The sequence below is a fragment of the Anser brachyrhynchus genome (genome assembly GCF_964034855.1).
Source record: "Anser brachyrhynchus genome assembly, contig: SCAFFOLD_73, whole genome shotgun sequence".
NCBI lineage: Eukaryota > Metazoa > Chordata > Aves > Anseriformes > Anatidae > Anser > Anser brachyrhynchus.
Window position 1 is genome coordinate 543,737 of NW_027664122.1, and position 26,640 is coordinate 570,376.

The 26,640-nt window shown below is 47.2% G+C and overlaps 1 long non-coding RNA gene across 1 annotated transcript in view; it reads left to right on the forward strand.

Moving 5' to 3' along the window:
• Nucleotides 1-26,096, forward strand: part of LOC308186238 — a 43,860-nt gene extending 17,764 nt beyond the window's left edge. The window contains exons 2-3 of the long non-coding RNA XR_013943982.1: nt 5,265-5,658; nt 25,938-26,096. This is a non-coding gene — a long non-coding RNA (uncharacterized lncRNA). The remainder of the gene's footprint in view (nt 1-5,264; nt 5,659-25,937) is intronic.
• The last annotated feature ends 544 nt before the right edge of the window (nt 26,097-26,640 follow it).

The window sequence follows — 26,640 nt, forward strand, 5'->3', positions numbered from 1 at the left end:
AAACCAACTAAACCGTGAAGAGGGCCTTCCCCCACCACTTTCAATCCTAGAAAAGGACCAGCTAGAGTGGCAGAGCCCGGCAAGTGCAGAAGGCTTAAGCCCTTTCCCCAGAGGTTCAAATCCTCTCCCTAGCTTCACCCATGATTCAAATAACAACACTAAGCTGCCTCATTATATCCCTCCTATACATCATCCCAATCCTGATTGCCGTAGCCTTCCTAACCCTAGTAGAACGGAAAATCCTAAGCTACATACAATCCCGCAAAGGCCCTAACGTTGTCAGGCCTTTTGGCCTACTTCAACCATTTGCGGACGGACTGAAACTATTTACCAAAGAGCCCATCCGACCCTCTACCTCTTCCCCACTTCTATTCATTCTGATACCAATACTAGCCCTTGTCCTAGCCCTCACCACTTGAGCACCACTACCACTCCCATTTCCCCTAGCAGATCTAAACCTCGGAGTTCTCTTCCTAATAGCCATGTCAAGCCTAGCCGTCTACTCAGTCCTATGATCAGGCTGAGCCTCGAACTCAAAATACGCACTAATCGGAGCCCTACGGGCAGTAGCACAGACCATTTCATACGAAGTGACACTGGCCATAATCCTGCTATCAATAATCATACTAAGCGGAAGCTACACACTCAGCTCCTTTGCCGTCGCACAGGAGCCTCTATACTTCATTTTCTCCTCATGACCCCTAGCAATAATATGATACGTATCCACCCTAGCAGAGACAAACCGAGCTCCTTTTGACCGCACAGAGGGTGAATCTGAGCTAGTCTCAGGGTTTAACGTTGAATACGCCGCAGGACCCTTCGCCTTATTCTTCCTAGCTGAATATGCGAACATTATGCTAATAAATACACTTACAGCCATCATATTCCTAAACCCAAGCGCCCTAGGGCCACCCACAGAACTATTCCCCGTCATCCTAGCCACAAAAGTCCTCCTACTATCTTCTGGTTTCTTATGGGTCCGAGCTTCATACCCACGATTCCGATATGACCAACTAATGCACCTACTATGAAAAAACTTCCTACCCCTCACACTAGCTCTGTGCCTCTGACACATCAGCATACCTATCTGCTATGCAGGCCTACCTCCTTACATAAGGAAATGTGCCTGAACTACAAAGGGTCACTATGATAAAGTGAACATAGAGGTATAACAGCCCTCTCATTTCCTGTTGACCTTAGAAAAGTAGGAATTGAACCCACACAAGAGAAATCAAAATTCTCCATACTTCCCTTATATTATTTTCTAGTAGAGTCAGCTAATCAAGCTATCGGGCCCATACCCCGAAAATGATGGTTTAACCCCCTCCTCTACTAATGAACCCTTACGCGACCCCAATCATAACCTTCAGCCTCATCTTGGGCACCACAATCACAATTTCCAGCAACCACTGAGTTCTGGCCTGGACAGGACTGGAGATCAACGCACTAGCCATCATTCCCCTAATTGCCAAATCCCACCACCCACGAGCAGTAGAAGCCGCAACGAAATACTTCCTAACCCAAGCAGCTGCTTCCGCCCTGGTCCTATTCTCTAGCATAACCAATGCCTGAGTCACCGGCCAATCAGACATCACACAAATAAACCACCCAACCTCCTGTCTACTACTGACAGCAGCAATCGCTATTAAACTGGGCCTAGTGCCATTTCACTTCTGATTCCCAGAAGTACTACAAGGATCGCCACTAATAACAGCCCTGCTACTCTCGACCCTCATAAAATTCCCCCCACTAACCCTGCTCCTACTAACATCCAAATCCCTCGACCCAGCTCTACTCACCGCCATGGCCCTAGCCTCAACAGCACTAGGAGGCTGAATAGGACTGAACCAAACACAAACACGCAAAATCCTAGCCTTCTCGTCCATCTCCCACTTAGGCTGAATCGCCATCATCCTAGTTTACAGCCCCAAATTGGCCTTACTTACCTTCTACCTATACACAATCATAACATCAGCCGTATTCCTAGCCCTTAACAAAATCAAAGCCCTTAACCTATCCATGATCACAACCTCATGAACAAAAACCCCAGTGCTAAACGCCACCCTAATACTAGTACTTTTATCCCTAGCAGGCCTCCCCCCATTAACAGGCTTTATACCAAAGTGACTTATCATCCAAGAACTAACTAAACAGGAAATAACACCAGCAGCCATGGCAATTGCCATGCTATCACTGCTCAGCCTCTTCTTCTACCTACGCCTCGCATACCACTCAACAATTACCCTTCCCCCCAACTCCTCTAACCACATAAAACAATGATACACTAGCAAAGCCCCAAGCACACCTACTGCGGTCCTTGCCTCACTATCAATCCTCTTACTTCCCCTGTCCCCAATAATACATGCCATTGTCTAGAAACTTAGGATAACACCCCAAACCGAAGGCCTTCAAAGCCTTAAATAAGAGTTAAACCCTCTTAGTTTCTGCACATTAAGACTTACAGAATATTAACCTGTATCTTCTGAATGCAAGTCAGACGCTTTAATTAAGCTAAAGCCTCCCTAGACAGATGGGCTTCGATCCCACAAAACTCTAGTTAACAGCTAAATGCCTAAACCAATTGGCTTCTGCCTACAAAGACCCTGACGCACCCTAGTGTGCATCGATGAGCTTGCAACTCAACATGAATTTCACTACAGAGCCGATAAGAAGAGGAATTAAACCTCTGTAAAAAGGACTACAGCCTAACGCTTCAACACTCAGCCATCTTACCCGTCACCTTCATCAACCGATGACTATTTTCCACTAACCATAAGGATATTGGCACCCTGTACCTCATCTTCGGGGCATGAGCAGGAATAGTCGGCACCGCACTCAGCCTATTAATCCGCGCAGAACTAGGACAACCAGGAACTCTCCTAGGCGACGACCAAATTTACAATGTAATCGTTACCGCTCACGCCTTTGTAATAAGCTTCTTTATAGTCATACCCATCATGATCGGAGGATTCGGCAACTGATTAGTCCCCCTCATAATCGGTGCCCCCGACATAGCATTCCCGCGAATAAACAACATAAGCTTTTGACTCCTCCCCCCATCATTCCTCCTCCTACTAGCCTCATCCACTGTAGAAGCTGGCGCCGGCACAGGCTGAACTGTCTACCCTCCCCTAGCAGGTGACCTTGCCCACGCCGGAGCTTCAGTAGACCTGGCTATCTTCTCACTCCACTTAGCCGGTATCTCCTCCATCCTTGGGGCCATCAACTTTATCACCACAGCCATCAACATAAAACCCCCCGCACTCTCACAATACCAAACCCCACTATTTGTCTGATCCGTACTAATTACCGCCATCCTACTCCTTCTATCACTCCCCGTACTCGCCGCCGGTATTACAATATTACTAACTGATCGAAACCTAAACACCACATTCTTCGACCCCGCTGGAGGAGGAGACCCAATCCTGTACCAACACCTATTCTGATTCTTCGGACACCCAGAAGTCTATATTCTGATCCTACCGGGGTTTGGAATCATCTCACACGTAGTCACGTACTACTCAGGCAAAAAGGAGCCCTTCGGCTACATGGGAATAGTCTGAGCCATACTATCCATCGGCTTCCTAGGATTCATCGTCTGAGCTCACCACATGTTTACAGTAGGAATAGACGTTGATACCCGAGCCTACTTTACATCAGCCACTATAATCATTGCCATCCCTACCGGAATCAAAGTATTTAGCTGACTAGCCACCCTGCACGGAGGAACAATCAAATGAGACCCCCCCAATACTATGAGCTCTAGGATTTATCTTCCTATTTACCATCGGAGGATTAACAGGAATCGTTCTTGCAAACTCTTCCCTAGACATCGCCCTGCACGACACGTACTACGTAGTTGCCCACTTCCACTACGTCCTATCCATAGGCGCCGTCTTTGCCATTCTAGCAGGATTTACTCACTGATTCCCACTACTCACTGGGTTTACCCTACACCAAACATGAGCAAAAGCCCACTTCGGGGTAATATTTACAGGAGTAAACCTAACGTTCTTCCCCCAGCACTTCCTAGGCCTAGCAGGAATACCCCGACGATACTCGGACTATCCCGACGCCTACACACTATGAAACACCATTTCCTCCTAGTCCTAGGACTTAGAGAAACTCCAGTACTAAAAATAGTAAACACAAGCAATAATTTCATATACTTCACTCTCACTCACCACTCAACTATCAGCTAACCACACCCCCGTCCACATAGCTTAACACAAAGCATGGCACTGAAGTTGCCAAGATGGCATAAAACATGCCTGCGGACAAAAGACTTAGTCCTAACCTTACGGTTGGTTTTTGCTAAATATATACATGCAAGTATCCGCGCCCCAGTGTAAACGCCCTCGACCACCTACCCCCATACAGGCCTTGAGGAGCGGGTATCAGGCACACCCAAGTAGTAGCCCAAGACGCCTCGCTAAGCCACGCCCCCACGGGTATTCAGCAGTAATTAACATTAAGCAATGAGTGCAAACTTGACTTAGTTATAGCAACAGCCTAACTTCAAGGGTTGGTAAATCTTGTGCCAGCCACCGCGGTCATACAAGAAACCCAAATCAACCGTCCTATTGACACAGCGTAAAGAGTGGTAAAATGCCTATCCTAGCTAACTAAGATCAAAATGCAACTGAGCTGTCATAAGCCCAAGATGCACCTAAACACACCATTAAGATGATCTTAGGAACTAACGACTGATTTAAACCCACGAAAGCCAGGGCCCAAACTGGGATTAGATACCCCACTATGCCTGGCCCTAAATCTTGATACTTACTTTACCGAAGTATCCGCCAGAGAACTACGAGCACAAACGCTTAAAACTCTAAGGACTTGGCGGTGCCCCAAACCCACCTAGAGGAGCCTGTTCTACAATCGATAATCCCCGATTAACCCAACCACCCCTTGCCAACACAGCCTACATACCGCCGTCGCCAGCCCACCTCGAATGAGAGCACAACAGTGGACACAATAGCACCCCGCTAATAAGACAGGTCAAGGTATAGCCTATGGAGTGGAAGAAATGGGCTACATTCCCTATTCATAGGGCACACGGAAAGAAGCGTGAAACCACTTCTGGAAGGCGGATTTAGCAGTAAAGTGGGACAATAGAGCCTACTTTAAGCCGGCCCTGGGGCACGTACATGGTTAAACATGCCTGTTAGTAGTGTGGCGAGCCATAGTGGGAAGGCTAGGGCTATGTTCATAGATAGTTGGGTGGTTGGGGTGAATGTATATGGAAGGAGGCCTAGAAGGTTGATTGTAAGAAGTATGATTATTAGGGATGTAAATATTATGGCTCATTTGTGGCCATTTTTGTTGAGTGGGACTATTAGTTGTTTTGTGATTAGGTGAAGGAGTCATGTTTGGATAGTAGAAAGGCGGTTGTTGATTCATCGGTTGTTTGGGGACGGGAATAGTAGGGCTGGGAAGAGTAGGGATAGTAGGATTAAGGGGATGCCGAATAGATTGGGGCTGGAAAATTGGTCAAAGAAGCTTAGGTTCATGGTCAGGATCATGGTGTGGGTTTGGTAGTGAGGGAGGTCTTATTTGATGGGGGGTTGGTTGTGGTGAAGGCTAGTAGTTTTGGTTGGATGAGGAGTGCTAGGGTTAATCAGGTTATAATTATGATTGAAAATCATGGTGCGGGTTTAAGCTGTGGCATATCATTAAGGAGGGGGAAGTCCCTCTTTGGCTAGCTTAAAAGGCTAGTGCTGTTGCATAGCTTCTTAATGATTAGGATGATGATAGAAGGGACGATCAGGCCTCGAAATGTGGGAGTGGGGTTGATTCTACTACAATGGGTATGTAGCTGTGATTAGCCCCGCAAATTTCTGAGCATTGTCCGTAAAAAATCCCAGGCCGGGTGGTAATGAATGAAGTTTGGTTTAGTCGGCCTGGGATTGCGTCTGTTTTAACTCCGAGCGTTGGGACTGCTCAGGAGTGGAGTACGTCTCCTGCAGTAATGATCACGCGGATGGGGGATTCTATTGGGATAACTACGCGGTGGTCAACTTCTAGCAGTCGGAAGTGGCCGTTGGGTAAGTCTGGGGTGGGCACTATGTAGGAGTCGAATGATAGGTCTTTGAAGTCTGTGTATTCGTAGCTTCAGTATCATTGGTGGCCGATGGCTTTTAGGGTGAGGTCTGGTTCGTCGATTTCGTCCATTATGTAGAGGATTTGTAGGGATGGGAGGGCGAGGAGTACCAGGACGATAGCAGGTAGGATTGTCCAGATCAGCTCTACTTCTTGGGCGTCTACAGCATTGGACGAGAGTTTTTCTGTTAGTATGTGGGCTAAAAGGTAGAGAACTAGGCTGCAGATAGCTAGGGCAACGATTAGGGCGTGGTCGTGGAATTCAACGAGTTCTTCTATGATGGGTGATGAGGCGTCTTGGAATCCTAGTTGGGAGTGGTTGGCCACATGAGATGTACAGGATTTTTACCTGTGATTTAGTCTTGACAAGGCTATGTAATTGGTTTACTAACATCTCATAAGAAAGAAGCATGAGCGGTGAATGCAGTTGGCTTGAAACCAGCATGTGAGGGTTCGATTCCTTCCTTTCTTGTACTTGGACGAAGGCCGGTTCCTCGAAAGTATGGTATGGGGGAGGGCAGCCGTGGATTCATTCAACGTTTGTGGTAGTTAGTTCTGGTTGTAGGACTTTTCGTTTGGCCAGAAAGGCTTCTCAGATGATGAATATTAGTATGATTACGGCTACTATTGAGATTAGGGAGCCGATGGAGGAAATGGTGTTTCATAGTGTGTAGGCGTCGGGATAGTCCGAGTATCGTCGGGGTATTCCTGCTAGGCCTAGGAAGTGCTGGGGGAAGAACGTTAGGTTTACTCCTGTAAATATTACCCCGAAGTGGGCTTTTGCTCATGTTTGGTGTAGGGTAAACCCAGTGAGTAGTGGGAATCAGTGAGTAAATCCTGCTAGAATGGCAAAGACGGCGCCTATGGATAGGACGTAGTGGAAGTGGGCAACTACGTAGTACGTGTCGTGCAGGGCGATGTCTAGGGAAGAGTTTGCAAGAACGATTCCTGTTAATCCTCCGATGGTAAATAGGAAGATAAATCCTAGAGCTCATAGTATTGGGGGGGGTCTCATTTGATTGTTCCTCCGTGCAAGGTGGCTAGTCAGCTAAATACTTTGATTCCGGTAGGGATGGCAATGATTATAGTGGCTGATGTAAAGTAGGCTCGGGTATCAACGTCTATTCCTACTGTAAACATGTGGTGAGCTCAGACGATGAATCCTAGGAAGCCGATGGATAGTATGGCTCAGACTATTCCCATGTAGCCGAAGGGCTCCTTTTTGCCTGAGTAGTACGTGACTACGTGTGAGATGATTCCGAACCCCGGTAGGATCAGAATATAGACTTCTGGGTGTCCGAAGAATCAGAATAGGTGTTGGTACAGGATTGGGTCTCCTCCTCCAGCGGGGTCGAAGAATGTGGTGTTTAGGTTTCGATCAGTTAGTAATATTGTAATACCGGCGGCGAGTACGGGGAGTGATAGAAGGAGTAGGATGGCGGTAATTAGTACGGATCAGACAAATAGTGGGGTTTGGTATTGTGAGAGTGCGGGGGGTTTTATGTTGATGGCTGTGGTGATAAAGTTGATGGCCCCAAGGATGGAGGAGATACCGGCTAAGTGGAGTGAGAAGATAGCCAGGTCTACTGAAGCTCCGGCGTGGGCAAGGTCACCTGCTAGGGGAGGGTAGACAGTTCAGCCTGTGCCGGCGCCAGCTTCTACAGTGGATGAGGCTAGTAGGAGGAGGAATGATGGGGGGAGGAGTCAAAAGCTTATGTTGTTTATTCGCGGGAATGCTATGTCGGGGGCACCGATTATGAGGGGGACTAATCAGTTGCCGAATCCTCCGATCATGATGGGTATGACTATAAAGAAGATTATTACAAAGGCGTGAGCGGTAACGATTACATTGTAAATTTGGTCGTCGCCTAGGAGAGTTCCTGGTTGTCCTAGTTCTGCGCGGATTAATAGGCTGAGTGCGGTGCCGACTATTCCTGCTCATGCCCCGAAGATGAGGTACAGGGTGCCAATATCCTTATGGTTAGTGGAAAATAGTCATCGGTTGATGAAGGTGACGGGTAAGATGGCTGAGTGTTGAAGCGTTAGGCTGTAGTCCTTTTTGCAGAGGTTTAATTCCTCTTCTTATCGGCTCTGTAGTGAAATTCATGTTGAGTTGCAAGCTCATCGATGCGCACTAGGGTGCGTCAGGGTCTTTGTAGGCAGAAGCCAATTGGTTTAGGCATTTAGCTGTTAACTAGAGTTTTGTGGGATCGAAGCCCATCTGTCTAGGGAGGCTTTAGCTTAATTAAAGCGTCTGACTTGCATTCAGAAGATACAGGTTAATATTCTGTAAGTCTTAATGTGCAGAAACTAAGAGGGTTTAACTCTTATTTAAGGCTTTGAAGGCCTTCGGTTTGGGGTGTTATCCTAAGTTTCTAGACAATGGCATGTATTATTGGGGACAGGGGAAGTAAGAGGATTGATAGTGAGGCAAGGACCGCAGTAGGTGTGCTTGGGGCTTTGCTAGTGTATCATTGTTTTATGTGGTTAGAGGAGTTGGGGGGAAGGGTAATTGTTGAGTGGTATGCGAGGCGTAGGTAGAAGAAGAGGCTGAGCAGTGATAGCATGGCAATTGCCATGGCTGCTGGTGTTATTTCCTGTTTAGTTAGTTCTTGGATGATAAGTCACTTTGGTATAAAGCCTGTTAATGGGGGGAGGCCTGCTAGGGATAAAAGTACTAGTATTAGGGTGGCGTTTAGCACTGGGGTTTTTGTTCATGAGGTTGTGATCATGGATAGGTTAAGGGCTTTGATTTTGTTAAGGGCTAGGAATACGGCTGATGTTATGATTGTGTATAGGTAGAAGGTAAGTAAGGCCTATTTGGGGCTGTAAACTAGGATGATGGCGATTCAGCCTAAGTGGGAGATGGACGAGAAGGCTAGGATTTTGCGTGTTTGTGTTTGGTTCAGTCCTATTCAGCCTCCTAGTGCTGTTGAGGCTAGGGCCATGGCGGTGAGTAGAGCTGGGTCGAGGGATTTGGATGTTAGTAGGAGCAGGGTTAGTGGGGGGAATTTTATGAGGGTCGAGAGTAGCAGGGCTGTTATTAGTGGCGATCCTTGTAGTACTTCTGGGAATCAGAAGTGAAATGGCACTAGGCCCAGTTTAATAGCGATTGCTGCTGTCAGTAGTAGACAGGAGGTTGGGTGGTTTATTTGTGTGATGTCTCATTGGCCGGTGACTCAGGCATTGGTTATGCTAGAGAATAGGACCAGGGCGGAAGCAGCTGCTTGGGTTAGGAAGTATTTCGTTGCGGCTTCTACTGCTCGTGGGTGGTGGGATTTGGCAATTAGGGGAATGATGGCTAGTGCGTTGATCTCCAGTCCTGTCCAGGCCAGAACTCAGTGGTTGCTGGAAATTGTGATGGTGGTGCCCAAGATGAGGCTGAAGGTTATGATTGGGGTCGCGTAAGGGTTCATTAGTAGAGGAGGGGGTTAAACCATCATTTTCGGGGTATGGGCCCGATAGCTTGATTAGCTGACTCTACTAGAAAATAATATAAGGGAAGTATGGAGAATTTTGATTTCTCTTGTGTGGGTTCAATTCCTACTTTTCTAAGGTCAACAGGAAATGAGAGGGCTGTTATACCTCTATGTTCACTTTATCATAGTGACCCTTTGTAGTTCAGGCACATTTCCTTATGTAAGGAGGTAGGCCTGCATAGCAGATAGGTATGCTGATGTGTCAGAGGCACAGAGCTAGTGTGAGGGGTAGGAAGTTTTTTCATAGTAGGTGCATTAGTTGGTCATATCGGAATCGTGGGTATGAAGCTCGGACCCATAAGAAACCAGAAGATAGTAGGAGGACTTTTGTGGCTAGGATGACGGGGAATAGTTCTGTGGGTGGCCCTAGGGCGCTTGGGTTTAGGAATATGATGGCTGTAAGTGTATTTATTAGCATAATGTTCGCATATTCAGCTAGGAAGAATAAGGCGAAGGGTCCTGCGGCGTATTCAACGTTAAACCCTGAGACTAGCTCAGATTCACCCTCTGTGAGGTCAAAAGGAGCTCGGTTTGTCTCTGCTAGGGTGGATACGTATCATATTATTGCTAGGGGTCATGAGGAGAAAATGAAGTATAGAGGCTCCTGTGCGACGGCAAAGGAGCTGAGTGTGTAGCTTCCGCTTAGTATGATTATTGATAGCAGGATTATGGCCAGTGTCACTTCGTATGAAATGGTCTGTGCTACTGCCCGTAGGGCTCCGATTAGTGCGTATTTTGAGTTCGAGGCTCAGCCTGATCATAGGACTGAGTAGACGGCTAGGCTTGACATGGCTATTAGGAAGAGAACTCCGAGGTTTAGATCTGCTAGGGGAAATGGGAGTGGTAGTGGTGCTCAAGTGGTGAGGGCTAGGACAAGGGCTAGTATTGGTATCAGAATGAATAGAAGTGGGGAAGAGGTAGAGGGTCGGATGGGCTCTTTGGTAAATAGTTTCAGTCCGTCCGCAAATGGTTGAAGTAGGCCAAAAGGCCCGACAACATTAGGGCCTTTGCGGGATTGTATGTAGCTTAGGATTTTCCGTTCTACTAGGGTTAGGAAGGCTACGGCAATCAGGATTGGGATGATGTATAGGAGGGATATAACGAGGCAGCTTAGTGTTGTTATTTGAATCATGGGTGAAGCTAGGGAGAGGATTTGAACCTCTGGGGAAAGGGCTTAAGCCTTCTGCACTTGCCGGGCTCTGCCACTCTAGCTGGTCCTTTTCTAGGATTGAAAGTGGTGGGGGAAGGCCCTCTTCACGGTTTAGTTGGTTTCACTGCTTAGAGGGGGGGGGGCGTGCTTGTGGTATTCGCCCCACTTTCCCGGTCCTTTCGTACTGGGGAGAGTGTGTCATAGATAGAAACCGACCTGGATTGCTCCGGTCTGAACTCAGATCACGTAGGACTGTTAATCGTTGAACAAACGAACCCTTAATAGCGGCTGCACCATTAGGATGTCCTGATCCAACATCGAGGTCGTAAACCCCCCTGTCGATATGGGCTCTTGAGGGGGATTGCGCTGTTATCCCTGGGGTAGCTTGGTCCATTAATCAATTATATTGGGTCTGGTCACTGTTAGCACTTTGAGGGGTAGCTCTAGGTAAAGAGGTATGGTCTTGTTTTTGGAGGATTTGTTCTCCTCCAAGGTCGCCCCAACCGAAAAATATCGACCAGGCTCTGCGATGGTAGTGGCCCCAGTGGGGTTGATTGAGGATTCGCGGTGGTCGTTGATTTTTAAGTTCCACAGGGTCTTCTCGTCTTATGTTCACATCCCCGCTTTTGCACGGGGAGATCAATTTCACTGATTATCTGTGAGAGACAGTTAAGACCTCGTTTAGCCATTCATACAAGTCTCGATTTATGGGACAATTGATTGCGCTACCTTTGCACGGTTAGGATACCGCGGCCGTTAAACCTAAGTCACCGGGCAGGCATCACCTTCAATTGTAAATTTGGTCGTCGCCTAGGAGAGTTCCTGGTTGTCCTAGTTCTGCGCGGATTAATAGGCTGAGTGCGGTGCCGACTATTCCTGCTCATGCCCCGAAGATGAGGTACAGGGTGCCAATATCCTTATGGTTAGTGGAAAATAGTCATCGGTTGATGAAGGTGACGGGTAAGATGGCTGAGTGTTGAAGCGTTAGGCTGTAGTCCTTTTTGCAGAGGTTTAATTCCTCTTCTTATCGGCTCTGTAGTGAAATTCATGTTGAGTTGCAAGCTCATCGATGCGCACTAGGGTGCGTCAGGGTCTTTGTAGGCAGAAGCCAATTGGTTTAGGCATTTAGCTGTTAACTAGAGTTTTGTGGGATCGAAGCCCATCTGTCTAGGGAGGCTTTAGCTTAATTAAAGCGTCTGACTTGCATTCAGAAGATACAGGTTAATATTCTGTAAGTCTTAATGTGCAGAAACTAAGAGGGTTTAACTCTTATTTAAGGCTTTGAAGGCCTTCGGTTTGGGGTGTTATCCTAAGTTTCTAGACAATGGCATGTATTATTGGGGACAGGGGAAGTAAGAGGATTGATAGTGAGGCAAGGACCGCAGTAGGTGTGCTTGGGGCTTTGCTAGTGTATCATTGTTTTATGTGGTTAGAGGAGTTGGGGGGAAGGGTAATTGTTGAGTGGTATGCGAGGCGTAGGTAGAAGAAGAGGCTGAGCAGTGATAGCATGGCAATTGCCATGGCTGCTGGTGTTATTTCCTGTTTAGTTAGTTCTTGGATGATAAGTCACTTTGGTATAAAGCCTGTTAATGGGGGGAGGCCTGCTAGGGATAAAAGTACTAGTATTAGGGTGGCGTTTAGCACTGGGGTTTTTGTTCATGAGGTTGTGATCATGGATAGGTTAAGGGCTTTGATTTTGTTAAGGGCTAGGAATACGGCTGATGTTATGATTGTGTATAGGTAGAAGGTAAGTAAGGCCAATTTGGGGCTGTAAACTAGGATGATGGCGATTCAGCCTAAGTGGGAGATGGACGAGAAGGCTAGGATTTTGCGTGTTTGTGTTTGGTTCAGTCCTATTCAGCCTCCTAGTGCTGTTGAGGCTAGGGCCATGGCGGTGAGTAGAGCTGGGTCGAGGGATTTGGATGTTAGTAGGAGCAGGGTTAGTGGGGGGAATTTTATGAGGGTCGAGAGTAGCAGGGCTGTTATTAGTGGCGATCCTTGTAGTACTTCTGGGAATCAGAAGTGAAATGGCACTAAGCCCAGTTTAATAGCGATTGCTGCTGTCAGTAGTAGACAGGAGGTTGGGTGGTTTATTTGTGTGATGTCTCATTGGCCGGTGACTCAGGCATTGGTTATGCTAGAGAATAGGACCAGGGCGGAAGCAGCTGCTTGGGTTAGGAAGTATTTCGTTGCGGCTTCTACTGCTCGTGGGTGGTGGGATTTGGCAATTAGGGGAATGATGGCTAGTGTGTTGATCTCCAGTCCTGTCCAGGCCAGAACTCAGTGGTTGCTGGAAATTGTGATTGTGGTGCCCAAGATGAGGCTGAAGGTTATGATTGGGGTCGCGTAAGGGTTCATTAGTAGAGGAGGGGGTTAAACCATCATTTTCGGGGTATGGGCCCGATAGCTTGATTAGCTGACTCTACTAGAAAATAATATAAGGGAAGTATGGAGAATTTTGATTTCTCTTGTGTGGGTTCAATTCCTACTTTTCTAAGGTCAACAGGAAATGAGAGGGCTGTTATACCTCTATGTTCACTTTATCATAGTGACCCTTTGTAGTTCAGGCACATTTCCTTATGTAAGGAGGTAGGCCTGCATAGCAGATAGGTATGCTGATGTGTCAGAGGCACAGAGCTAGTGTGAGGGGTAGGAAGTTTTTTCATAGTAGGTGCATTAGTTGGTCATATCGGAATCGTGGGTATGAAGCTCGGACCCATAAGAAACCAGAAGATAGTAGGAGGACTTTTGTGGCTAGGATGACGGGGAATAGTTCTGTGGGTGGCCCTAGGGCGCTTGGGTTTAGGAATATGATGGCTGTAAGTGTATTTATTAGCATAATGTTCGCATATTCAGCTAGGAAGAATAAGGCGAAGGGTCCTGCGGCGTATTCAACGTTAAACCCTGAGACTAGCTCAGATTCACCCTCTGTGAGGTCAAAAGGAGCTCGGTTTGTCTCTGCTAGGGTGGATACGTATCATATTATTGCTAGGGGTCATGAGGAGAAAATGAAGTATAGAGGCTCCTGTGCGATGGCAAAGGAGCTGAGTGTGTAGCTTCCGCTTAGTATGATTATTGATAGCAGGATTATGGCCAGTGTCACTTCGTATGAAATGGTCTGTGCTACTGCCCGTAGGGCTCCGATTAGTGCGTATTTTGAGTTCGAGGCTCAGCCTGATCATAGGACTGAGTAGACGGCTAGGCTTGACATGGCTATTAGGAAGAGAACTCCGAGGTTTAGATCTGCTAGGGGAAATGGGAGTGGTAGTGGTGCTCAAGTGGTGAGGGCTAGGACAAGGGCTAGTATTGGTATCAGAATGAATAGAAGTGGGGAAGAGGTAGAGGGTCGGATGGGCTCTTTGGTAAATAGTTTCAGTCCGTCCGCAAATGGTTGAAGTAGGCCAAAAGGCCCGACAACGTTAGGGCCTTTGCGGGATTGTATGTAGCTTAGGATTTTCCGTTCTACTAGGGTTAGGAAGGCTACGGCAATCAGGATTGGGATGATGTATAAGAGGGATATAACGAGGCAGCTTAGTGTTGTTATTTGAATCATGGGTGAAGCTAGGGAGAGGATTTGAACCTCTGGGGAAAGGGCTTAAGCCTTCTGCACTTGCCGGGCTCTGCCACTCTAGCTGGTCCTTTTCTAGGATTGAAAGTGGTGGGGGAAGGCCCTCTTCACGGTTTAGTTGGTTTCACTGCTTAGAGCGGGGGGGGGGGGCGTGCTTGTGGTATTGGCCCCACTTTCTCGGTCCTTTCGTACTGGGGAGAGTGTGTCATAGATAGAAACCGACCTGGATTGCTCCGGTCTGAACTCAGATCACGTAGGACTGTTAATCGTTGAACAAACGAACCCTTAATAGCGGCTGCACCATTAGGATGTCCTGATCCAACATCGAGGTCGTAAACCCCCCTGTCGATATGGGCTCTTGAGGGGGATTGCGCTGTTATCCCTGGGGTAGCTTGGTCCATTAATCAATTATATTGGGTCTGGTCACTGTTAGCACTTTGAGGGGTAGCTCTAGGTAAAGAGGTATGGTCTTGTTTTTGGAGGATTTGTTCTCCTCCAAGGTCGCCCCAACCGAAAAATATCGACCAGGCTCTGCGATGGTAGTGGCCCCAGTGGGGTTGATTGAGGATTCGCGGTGGTCGTTGATTTTTAAGTTCCACAGGGTCTTCTCGTCTTATGTTCACATCCCCGCTTTTGCACGGGGAGATCAATTTCACTGATTATCTGTGAGAGACAGTTAAGACCTCGTTTAGCCATTCATACAAGTCTCGATTTATGGGACAATTGATTGCGCTACCTTTGCACGGTTAGGATACCGCGGCCGTTAAACCTAAGTCACCGGGCAGGCATCACCTTCAATACTTGTTTAATTTGCTGAAGGCTATGTTTTTGGTAAACAGTCGGGCCTTATTAATTTGCCGAGTTCCTTTCACAGATTTTAATCGCTCTTATAGGCGCTCCTGAGTCGGGTTAACAGGGTTAGTTAATACGTGGTCTTGTAGGGGTTTTTGTATCTGTCTAGGTCTGTTAATAATGTTTCTATGTAAGCTTGCGCCGTTAGAGGGGTGTGGCCCTGAGTTACTTATTTTAGCATTAATTCTCCTATATTCATAGGTTGACCTGTTTGTGATAAGGGAATCATCTTATTTTGGTATTTTTAGGTGGTGGAGCTTTGACGCACTCTTTTTTGATGGCTGCTTTAGGGCCCACGGTAGGATCAGTAGTAAGAATTATCCGCTAGTCGAGGTTGTGTCCTTTTTTAATGGAGCTGTCCCTCCATTAAATAGCTCTTAATCATCTCATTAGGGTTCAGGATGTCCGGTAGGGAGGATTAAGGGGGAACTTAGATTCGTTTCACAGGTAACCAGCTATCACCCAGCTCGGTTGGCTTTTCACCTCTACTGACAAGTCATCCCACTCTTTTGCAACAGAGACGGGTTCGCTCTCTTTAACTGCTTGAAAGTAGCTCGCTTGGGTTTCGGGGGGGCAAACTTTAGTTCACTTTGCTTGGTTGTTCTCGCTAAACCATGATGCAAAAGGTACAAGGGTTGATCTTTGCTGTCTGTCGCTTTGATTGTTTCACTGCTATTTCATCTTTCCCTTACGGTACTGGGGTCTCTATCGCGTCTAAGTGTCTTTTCTATCGCCTATACTAAGACTGTAAAATGCTTTAGTTTAATTAGTTTAGTAAATTCTTTAGTTTTGGTGTACTATTTGTGTGGTTGAGCTAGAGGGGGGGCTTCAAGACGATCCGGTCTAGTAGATATCTTTCAGGTGTAAGCTGAGTGCTTTGGTGTTATAGCTACGTCTTGATATTCTAAGTACACCTTCCGGTACACTTACCTTGTTACGACTTACCTCATCTTCAGCGTATTTATGGTATTAGTTATGTGGGATGTGGCTTTTGAGGAGGGTGACGGGCGGTATGTACGTGCCCCAGGGCCGGCTTAAAGTAGGCTCTATTGTCCCACTTTACTGCTAAATCCGCCTTCCAGAAGTGGTTTCACGCTTCTTTCCGTGTGCCCTATGAATAGGGAATGTAGCCCATTTCTTCCACTCCATAGGCTATACCTTGACCTGTCTTATTAGCGGGGTGCTATTGTGTCCACTGTTGTGCTCTCATTCGAGGTGGGCTGGCGACGGCGGTATGTAGGCTGTGTTGGCAAGGGGTGGTTGGGTTAATCGGGGATTATCGATTGTAGAACAGGCTCCTCTAGGTGGGTTTGGGGCACCGCCAAGTCCTTAGAGTTTTAAGCGTTTGTGCTCGTAGTTCTCTGGCGGATACTTCGGTAAAGTAAGTATCAAGATTTAGGGCCAGGCATAGTGGGGTATCTAATCCCAGTTTGGGCCCTGGCTTTCGTGGGTTTAAATCAGTCGTTAGTTCCTAAGATCATCTTAATGGTGTGTTTAGGTGCATCTTGGGCTTATGACAGCTCAGTTGCATTTTGATCTTAGTTAGCTAGGATAGGCATTTTACCACTCTTTACGCCGTGTCAATAGGACGGTTGATTTGGGTTTCTTGTATGACCGCGGTGGCTGGCACAAGATTTACCAACCCTTGAAGTTAGGCTGTTGCTATAACTAAGTCAAGTTTGCACTCATTGCTTAATGTTAATTACTGCTGAATACCCGTGGGGGCGTGGCTTAGCGAGGCGTCTTGGGCTACTACTTGGGTGTGCCTGATACCCGCTCCTCAAGGCCTGTATGGGGGTAGGTGGTCGAGGGCGTTTACACTGGGGCGCGGATACTTGCATGTATATATTTAGCAAAAACCAACCGTAAGGTTAGGACTAAGTCTTTTGTCCGCAGGCATGTTTTATGCCATCTTGGCAACTTCAGTGCCATGCTTTGTGTTAAGCTATGTGGACGGGGGTGTGGTTAGCTGATAGTTGAGTGGTGAGTGAGAGTGAAGTATATGAAATTATTGCTTGTGTTTACTATTTTTAGTACTGGAGTTTCTCTAATAAGTTTAAGTTATTTTGTATGTGTTTGTGTGTATATGTACATCGTTCCGATGATGTCATGGAAGGGATGATTAATGGAGTTTTAGAGGTAGTTTGCTGGGATTGGGCGATGAAGGTTTATGCTACATGGTGGTTAGCGAAAGTTTACTGGTTTAGTTTGTGAAGCGCAGGGGTTGCGCTTAATGATTTGTTGTTTTGTGCTATGTCCAACGAGCATTCATCCAATAGCCCCATTTAACCCGGAGGGTGGAGGTAACATTAACTGAATGTGGTCAAAGTGCATCAGTGTCAGGATGATTCCCCATATACGCCAACCGTCTCATCGAGGGACCCTTGAAATATAGGATAGGCCGTGAGGCAGGTGTGTCCAGGCTTAGATTGTGGGACCCCCGAGATCACTGGGAATAGCCACCTGTGAGGTAACCCCGGAAAAAATAAGAGGAACCAGAGGCGCCAAAAAGCTGGAACATGCCGCGATTACGCATTGAGAAGGTGAAAGTACTCACAGATGCCACTTTGAAGGGCAAGGAGGGGTGAGTGAACCCAATGGATGGCCCTGACCGAGGAACCAGAGGCGCAAAAATGTGAGGAGGGCGAGGGGTTTAGGGGGAACGTATGGGCCTGAAGCTAGTCATACCGGACATTATGTGCAACGGGTTGCTGATTTCACGTGAGGAGTACGATTAATAAATCCGTCTGATACGAACTGCATGAGATATGTGGTGGAGAGTTGTTGTTGGAGCATGTCCTGTGAGCATTCATTAAAATGGGGTCTTGTTATGCGCTTGAGTGGAGTTGTATTGGGTGTTGTGCGGTATGGTCCTAGAACATTCATGCCGGGTGGTTTGGTAGGAGTGTGTTTAAGGGTTTAATGGCCGTGTACATGTATGGGTTTAGCACCTGCTTATAAGATAGTCCGTATATAATGTATATTACTGGTACTATAGTATGTATGTATATGGGGTATATAAATTTATGCACGAATATGCATAACCAAATACCCCCGCCTCGGGGGGGGAGGGGGGGGGGGTTAAGCATAATGGCATAGATGGGGTAGAATTATTGGGGGCTTGCGGTTAGTTCCTGTAGTTGAGAACAATGGCGGCTTTTCGAGCCGCAGGCCTCGGGTAGTGTCCGGGCAGGAATAATGACTTATTTTATGTTTTTTTTAGGGATTTGCTTTGCGGTGGGTGTTTTGGGTGTGGCGTCGAATCCTTCGCCGTATTATGGGGTTGTTGGTTTGGTGTTAGCGTCTGTGGCGGGGTGCGGGTGGTTGCTGGGCCTTGGGGTTTCGTTCGTGGCTTTAGTGCTGTTTATGGTGTATTTGGGGGGTATGCTGGTGGTGTTTGTTTATTCAGTAGCTTTAGCAGCGGAGCCTTTCCCTGGGGCTTGGGGGGATTGACGGGTGATTGGATGTGCAGTAGCGTTTGTGGCAATTGTTTTTGGGGGGTTGGTGTTTGGGGGGTTTATGGGGGCTTGGAAGTTCGGGGTTTCTACTGTGAATAATGTTGGGGTGTTTGTTGTTCGGTCGGATTTTAGTGGAGTTTCCATGTTTTATTCACATGGGGCAGGGATGTTTTTAGTGGCGGGTTGGGGGCTGTTGTTGACTTTGTTTGTTGTATTGGAGCTTGTGCGGGGGTTGTCGCGGGGTGCTATTCGGGCGGTTTAGGGGTTAGGGTCAGAGAATAGTTTATTGAAAATGCCAGCTTTGGGAGCTGGAGATAAAGGTTTGAGTCCTTTTTTTCTGAGTTTGGGGTACTCTAAGAAGTGGTAAGTCTTCAATCTTTGGTTTACAAGACCAATGTTTTTATAAACTATTAGAGTATTTAGCAGTTGAGTATTTTGTTTTCTAGGGCGCTTGCGGCGGGGAGGAGAAATAGGAGGATAGTGAAGTAGGCGATTGAAGCGAGTTGGCCGATGATGATGAATGGGTGTTCGACGGGTTGGCTTCCTACTCATGTTAGGACGAGGAGGTCGGCGACTAGTACTCAGAATAGGAGCTGGGAGAGTGGTCGGAATGTTATTGCTCGTTGTTTTGATTTGTGCAGGAATGGGATTAGGAATAGGATCAGTACGGAGGCGGCCAGTGCTAATACGCCTCCTAGTTTATTTGGGATTGAACGTAGGATGGCGTAGGCGAATAGGAAGTATCATTCTGGCTTGATGTGTGGTGGGGTTACTAGTGGGTTTGCTGGGGTGAAGTTTTCTGGGTCTCCCAGGAGGTTAACCGCTCATGCTTCTTTCTTATGAGACGTTAGTAAACCAATTACATAGCCTTGTCAAGACTAAATCACAGGTAAAAATCCTGTACATCTCATGTGGCCAACCACTCCCAACTAGGATTCCAAGACGCCTCATCACCCATCATAGAAGAACTCGTTGAATTCCACGACCACGCCCTAATCGTTGCCCTAGCTATCTGCAGCCTAGTTCTCTACCTTTTAGCCCACATACTAACAGAAAAACTCTCGTCCAATGCTGTAGACGCCCAAGAAGTAGAGCTGATCTGGACAATCCTACCTGCTATCGTCCTGGTACTCCTCGCCCTCCCATCCCTACAAATCCTCTACATAATGGACAAAATCGATGAACCAGACCTCACCCTAAAAGCCATCGGCCACCAATGATACTGAAGCTACGAATACACAGACTTCAAAGACCTATCCTTCGACTCCTACATAGTGCCCACCCCAGACTTACCCAACGGCCACTTCCGACTGCTAGAAGTTGACCACCGCGTAGTTATCCCAATAGAATCCCCCATCCGCGTGATCATTACTGCAGGAGACGTACTCCACTCCTGAGCAGTCCCAACGCTCGGAGTTAAAACAGACGCAATCCCAGGCCGACTAAACCAAACTTCATTCATTACCACCCGGCCTGGGAATTTTACGGACAATGCTCAGAAATTTGCGGGGCTAATCACAGCTACATACCCATTGTAGTAGAATCAACCCCACTCCCACATTTCGAGGCCTGATCGTCCCTTCTATCATCATCCTAATCATTAAGAAGCTATGCAACAGCACTAGCCTTTTAAGCTAGCCAAAGAGGGACTTCCCCCTCCTTAATGATATGCCACAGCTTAACCCCGCACCATGATTTTCAATCATAATTATAACCTGATTAACCCTAGCACTCCTCATCCAACCAAAACTACTAGCCTTCACCACAACCAACCCCCCATCAAATAAGACCTCCCTCACTACCAAACCCACACCATGATCCTGACCATGAACCTAAGCTTCTGTGACCAATTTTCCAGCCCCAATCTATTTGGCATCCCCTTAATCCTACTATCCCTACTCTTCCCAGCCCTACTATTCCCGTCCCCAAACAACCGATGAATCAACAACCGCCTTTCTACTATCCAAACATGACTCCTTCACCTAATCACAAAACAACTAATAGTCCCACTCAACAAAAATGGCCACAAATGAGCCATAATATTTACATCCCTAATAATCATACTTCTTACAATCAACCTTCTAGGACTCCTTCCATATACATTCACCCCAACCACCCAACTATCTATGAACATAGCCCTAGCCTTCCCACTATGGCTCGCCACACTACTAACAGGCCTACGAAACCAACCATCAGCCTCTTTAGCCCACCTATTACCCGAAGGTACCCCTACACCCCTAATCCCCACACTAATCCTGATCGAAACAACCAGCCTACTAATCCGCCCCCTAGCCCTCGGAGTCCGCCTTACAGCCAACCTTACAGCAGGACACTTACTCATCCAACTCGTCTCTACAGCCTCCATTGCATTAATACCCACCCTTCCTGCAGTATCCATCCTAACAATAATCATCCTACTACTCCTAACCATCCTAGAAGTAGCAGTAGCCATAATCCAGGCCTACGTCTTCGTGCTCCTTCTAAGCCTATACTTACAAGAAAACATCTAATGGCACACCAAGCACACTCATACCACATAGTTGACCCAAGCCCTTGACCAATCTTCGGGGCAGCCGCCGCCCTACTCACAACCTCAGGATTAATCATGTGATTCCACTACAACTCATCCATACTACTAACCCTAGGCCTCATCTCAATACTCCTAGTAATACTCCAATGATGACGAGACATTGTACGAGAAAGCACCTTCCAAGGCCATCACACTCCCACAGTCCAAAAAGGCCTACGATACGGCATAATCCTTTTCATCACATCCGAAGCATTCTTCTTCTTAGGGTTCTTCTGAGCGTTCTTCCACTCGAGCCTGGCCCCAACCCCAGAACTAGGAGGCCAATGACCCCCAACAGGAATTAAACCACTCAACCCGATAGAAGTCCCCCTACTAAACACAGCCATCCTACTAGCCTCAGGCGTTACCGTAACGTGAGCCCATCACAGCATCACAGAAGGAAACCGAAAACACGCCATCCACGCCCTAACCCTAACGATCCTCCTGGGATTCTACTTCACAGCCCTACAAGCAATAGAATACCACGAAGCCCCATTCTCAATCGCCGATAGCGTCTACGGATCTACCTTCTTCGTTGCCACTGGATTCCACGGACTCCACGTAATCATCGGATCCTCCTTCCTGACCGTCTGCCTCTTCCGACTGATCAAGTTCCACTTTACATCAGACCACCACTTCGGATTCGAGGCAGCAGCCTGATACTGACACTTCGTAGACATCATCTGACTATTCCTCTACATAACCATCTACTGATGAGGATCTTGCTCTTCTAGTATATTAATTACAATTGACTTCCAATCTCTAGAATCTGGTATAAACCCAGAGGAGAGCAATGAACGCACTCATGTTCATATTCGCCCTATCATCAATCCTAAGCGCCGCCCTAACCGCATTAAACTTCTGACTCGCCCAAATAAACCCCGACTCAGAGAAACTCTCACCGTACGAATGTGGATTCGACCCACTTGGATCTGCTCGATTACCATTCTCAGTCCGATTCTTCCTCAGTAGCCATCCTGTTCGTCCTATTCGACCTAGAAATCGCCCTCCTACTCCCCCTGCCATGAGCCGTCCAACTCCAATCCCCCCTAATGACCCTCACCTGAACTGTAGTGATCCTCCTTCTCCTAACACTCGGACTGGCCTACGAGTGAGTTCAAGGGGGCCTAGAATGAGCAGAATAACAGAAAGTTAGTCTAACCAAAAAGATAGCTGGTTTCGACCCAGCAGATTACAGCCAACCCTGTAACTTTCTTATGTCGCCCCTACATTTAAGCTTCTACTCAGCCTTCATTTTCAGCGGACTAGGACTAGCCTTCCACCGAACCCACCTAGTATCCGCCCTACTATGCCTTGAAAGCATAATATTATCGATATTCGTAGGCCTATCAATATGATCCATCGAAAACCAAGTCTCCTCATTCACCATGGTACCAATTCTCATTATAATCATTGCCATCCCTACCGGAATCAAAGTATTTAGCTGACTAGCCACCCTGCACGGAGGAACAATCAAATGAGACCCCCCCAATACTATGAGCTCTAGGATTTATCTTCCTATTTACCATCGGAGGATTAACAGGAATCGTTCTTGCAAACTCTTCCCTAGACATCGCCCTGCACGACACGTACTACGTAGTTGCCCACTTCCACTACGTCCTATCCATAGGCGCCGTCTTTGCCATTCTAGCAGGATTTACTCACTGATTCCCACTACTCACTGGGTTTACCCTACACCAAACATGAGCAAAAGCCCACTTCGGGGTAATATTTACAGGAGTAAACCTAACGTTCTTCCCCCAGCACTTCCTAGGCCTAGCAGGAATACCCCGACGATACTCGGACTATCCCGACGCCTACACACTATGAAACACCATTTCCTCCATCGGCTCCCTAATCTCAATAGTAGCCGTAATCATACTAATATTCATCATCTGAGAAGCCTTTTCGGCCAAACGAAAAGTCCTACAACCAGAACTAACTACCACAAACGTTGAATGAATCCACGGCTGCCCTCCCCCATACCATACTTTCGAGGAACCGGCCTTCGTCCAAGTACAAGAAAGGAAGGAATCGAACCCTCACATGCTGGTTTCAAGCCAACTGCATTCACCGCTCATGCTTCTTTCTTATGAGACGTTAGTAAACCAATTACATAGCCTTGTCAAGACTAAATCACAGGTAAAAATCCTGTACATCTCATGTGGCCAACCACTCCCAACTAGGATTCCAAGACGCCTCATCACCCATCATAGAAGAACTCGTTGAATTCCACGACCACGCCCTAATCGTTGCCCTAGCTATCTGCAGCCTAGTTCTCTACCTTTTAGCCCACATACTAACAGAAAAACTCTCGTCCAATGCTGTAGACGCCCAAGGAGTAGAGCTGATCTGGACAATCCTACCTGCTATCGTCCTGGTACTCCTCGCCCTCCCATCCCTACAAATCCTCTACATAATGGACAAAATCGATGAACCAGACCTCACCCTAAAAGCCATCGGCCACCAATGATACTGAAGCTACGAATACACAGACTTCAAAGACCTATCATTCGACTCCTACATAGTGCCCACCCCAGACTTACCCAACGGCCACTTCCGACTGCTAGAAGTTGACCACCGCGTAGTTATCCCAATAGAATCCCCCATCCGCGTGATCATTACTGCAGGAGACGTACTCCACTCCTGAGCAGTCCCAACGCTCGGAGTTAAAACAGACGCAATCCCAGGCCGACTAAACCAAACTTCATTCATTACCACCCGGCCTGGGATTTTTTACGGACAATGCTCAGAAATTTGCGGGGCTAATCACAGCTACATACCCATTGTAGTAGAATCAACCCCACTCCCACATTTCGAGGCCTGATCGTCCCTTCTATCATCATCCTAATCATTAAGAAGCTATGCAACAGCACTAGCCTTTTAAGCTAGCCAAAGAGGGACTTCCCCCTCCTTAATGATATGCCACAGCTTGATGTGGGAGGGGATTGAGCCTCGTTGGGTCATTAGTAGTATGAATAAGGTGTAGGAGGCGGTTAGTAGGGTTGCGATTCCTGTTAGGATGATCGTGAAGGCAGATCAGTTGAATAAGGTGATTATAATGGTTAGCTCTGCTATGAGGTTTGTTGTTGGGGGTAAGGCTATGTTTGTTAGATTGGCCAGCAATCATCAGGTAGCTATGAGTGGTAGGAGAGGTTGTAGGCCTCGTGTGAGTAGTAGAATTTGGCTGTGCGTACGTTCATAGTTTGTGTTGGCTAGGCAGAATAGTATGGAGGAAGTTAGTCCATGGGAAATTATTAGGATCATTGCCCCTGAGAATGATCAGTGGGTTTGGATTATTCCTGCGGCGATAACTAGGCCTATGTTACATGCCATGTTTTATGCCATCTTGGCAACTTCAGTGCCATGCTTTGTGTTAAGCTATGTGGACGGGGGTGTGGTTAGCTGATAGTTGAGTGGTGAGTGAGAGTGAAGTATATGAAATTATTGCTTGTGTTTACTATTTTTAGTACTGGAGTTTCTCTAATAAGTTTAAGTTATTTTGTATGTGTTTGTGTGTATATGTACATCGTTCCGATGATGTCATGGAAGGGATGATTAATGGAGTTTTAGAGGTAGTTTGCTGGGATTGGGCGATGAAGGTTTATGCTACATGGTGGTTAGCGAAAGTTTACTGGTTTAGTTTGTGAAGCGCAGGGGTTGCGCTTAATGATTTGTTGTTTTGTGCTATGTCCAACGAGCATTCATCCAATAGCCCCATTTAACCCGGAGGGTGGAGGTAACATTAACTGAATGTGGTCAAAGTGCATCAGTGTCAGGATGATTCCCCATATACGCCAACCGTCTCATCGAGGGACCCTTGAAATATAGGATAGGCCGTGAGGCAGGTGTGTCCAGGCTTAGATTGTGGGACCCCCGAGATCACTGGGAATAGCCACCTGTGAGGTAACCCCGGAAAAAATAAGAGGAACCAGAGGCGCCAAAAAGCTGGAACATGCCGCGATTACGCATTGAGAAGGTGAAAGTACTCACAGATGCCACTTTGAAGGGCAAGGAGGGGTGAGTGAACCCAATGGATGGCCCTGACCGAGGAACCAGAGGCGCAAAAATGTGAGGAGGGCGAGGGGTTTAGGGGGAACGTATGGGCCTGAAGCTAGTCATACCGGACATTATGTGCAACGGGTTGCTGATTTCACGTGAGGAGTACGATTAATAAATCCGTCTGATACGAACTGCATGAGATATGTGGTGGAGAGTTGTTGTTGGAGCATGTCCTGTGAGCATTCATTAAAATGGGGTCTTGTTATGCGCTTGAGTGGAGTTGTATTGGGTGTTGTGCGGTATGGTCCTAGAACATTCATGCCGGGTGGTTTGGTAGGAGTGTGTTTAAGGGTTTAATGGCCGTGTACATGTATGGGTTTAGCACCTGCTTATAAGATAGTCCGTATATAATGTATATTACTGGTACTATAGTATGTATGTATATGGGGTATATAAATTTATGCACGAATATGCATAACCAAATACCCCCGCCTCGGGGGGGGAGGGGGGGGGGGTTAAGCATAATGGCATAGATGGGGTAGAATTATTGGGGGCTTGCGGTTAGTTCCTGTAGTTGAGAACAATGGCGGCTTTTCGAGCCGCAGGCCTCGGGTAGTGTCCGGGCAGGAATAATGACTTATTTTATGTTTTTTTTAGGGATTTGCTTTGCGGTGGGTGTTTTGGGTGTGGCGTCGAATCCTTCGCCGTATTATGGGGTTGTTGGTTTGGTGTTAGCGTCTGTGGCGGGGTGCAGGTGGTTGCTGGGCCTTGGGGTTTCGTTCGTGGCTTTAGTGCTGTTTATGGTGTATTTGGGGGGTATGCTGGTGGTGTTTGTTTATTCAGTAGCTTTAGCAGCGGAGCCTTTCCCTGGGGCTTGGGGGGATTGACGGGTGATTGGATGTGCAGTAGCGTTTGTGGCAATTGTTTTTGGGGGGTTGGTGTTTGGGGGGTTTATGGGGGCTTGGAAGTTCGGGGTTTCTACTGTGAATAATGTTGGGGTGTTTGTTGTTCGGTCGGATTTTAGTGGAGTTTCCATGTTTTATTCACATGGGGCAGGGATGTTTTTAGTGGCGGGTTGGGGGCTGTTGTTGACTTTGTTTGTTGTATTGGAGCTTGTGCGGGGGTTGTCGCGGGGTGCTATTCGGGCGGTTTAGGGGTTAGGGTCAGAGAATAGTTTATTGAAAATGCCAGCTTTGGGAGCTGGAGATAAAGGTTTGAGTCCTTTTTTTCTGAGTTTGGGGTACTCTAAGAAGTGGTAAGTCTTCAATCTTTGGTTTACAAGACCAATGTTTTTATAAACTATTAGAGTATTTAGCAGTTGAGTATTTTGTTTTCTAGGGCGCTTGCGGCGGGGAGGAGAAATAGGAGGATAGTGAAGTAGGCGATTGAAGCGAGTTGGCCGATGATGATGAATGGGTGTTCGACGGGTTGGCTTCCTACTCATGTTAGGACGAGGA